Genomic DNA, 1,081 nt, shown 5'->3' with positions numbered 1-1,081 from the left:
AGTAGTACTTACCTTTATATTGTATAGTAGTACTTACCTTTATATCGTATAGAAATAGTTACCTTGATGTCTTATAGTAGTACTTACCTTTATATCTTCTAGTAGTATTTACCTTTATATCTTATAGAATTACTTACCTTTATATCTTGTAGAAGTACTTACCTTTATATCGTATTGTAGTACTTACCTTTATATCTCATAGAAGTACTTACCTTGATGTCTTAAAGTAGTACTTACCTTACTCTTGTAGGTGCTCCCTAGGTGCAGATTGGCCCCCTTTTGATTCTTCGCTCTGTAAAGCCCCCTGAGATGTGAGGTGCCTGGAGGTCTCAGCACAACCTACCGGCAGGTGTGAGGATCTGCATGGATTCAATCAGAAACTGACAGCCGGCTTCCAATTCCAAGATGGCGGCACAGAAGTGAATAAAGCCTCCAATAACTGCTGACCTCCATTCTTTATATTCAGGTGACAGGTCCTCTTTAGGCAGCCATGATGTCTGTATACATTACATATTACAGAGGGAAAGTCTGCCCCCTTCCCATTGCACACACTCCATGCAGCCGTGCAGGTCATCCACAGGTCAGCAGACGGTTATTAAAGGCACGGAGAGTTGTCGGAGAGATTTGTGATCAATGGTAAACACATTCTACTTCTCTGCAGCTATTTCCAGATGCCAAATGTTATTATGTTGTCCTGGATTGGGTATTTCCCATTTCTGGTGGAATTATCCTTTACAGACAATGATATCATGCGAGGAGAAGGATCGGTACCTGCAGACTATCTCTGATTATTGGAAGCCAAAGACAGGAGTGACACTTGTTGCTGATTTACCTGTGCTGGCTGCATTAGTTTTCCCTTCTTTGCTCAATGAACATAGAGGACATTGGCTGTGTGATGTCCGGGTACCCTATGGTCCAGTGACCACCTATAATCCTGAAGGGGGCGCTGCACCACAGATGAAGTTGTAGCACTCGGCCTGTCCTCTGTCATTGTCCCTTAGGATTTCATGTTTGGGCTTACTGAACTTTATTAGGTTTTTTGTTACAGCACAATTATTTTTCTCTTCTTAATTAAACTCTT

Source organism: Pyxicephalus adspersus, chromosome 1, assembly GCF_032062135.1.
Source record: "Pyxicephalus adspersus chromosome 1, UCB_Pads_2.0, whole genome shotgun sequence".
Taxonomy (NCBI): Eukaryota; Metazoa; Chordata; class Amphibia; order Anura; family Pyxicephalidae; genus Pyxicephalus; species Pyxicephalus adspersus.
The sequence above is the reverse complement of the archived record's forward strand: the minus strand, read 5'-3'. Positions refer to the sequence as shown.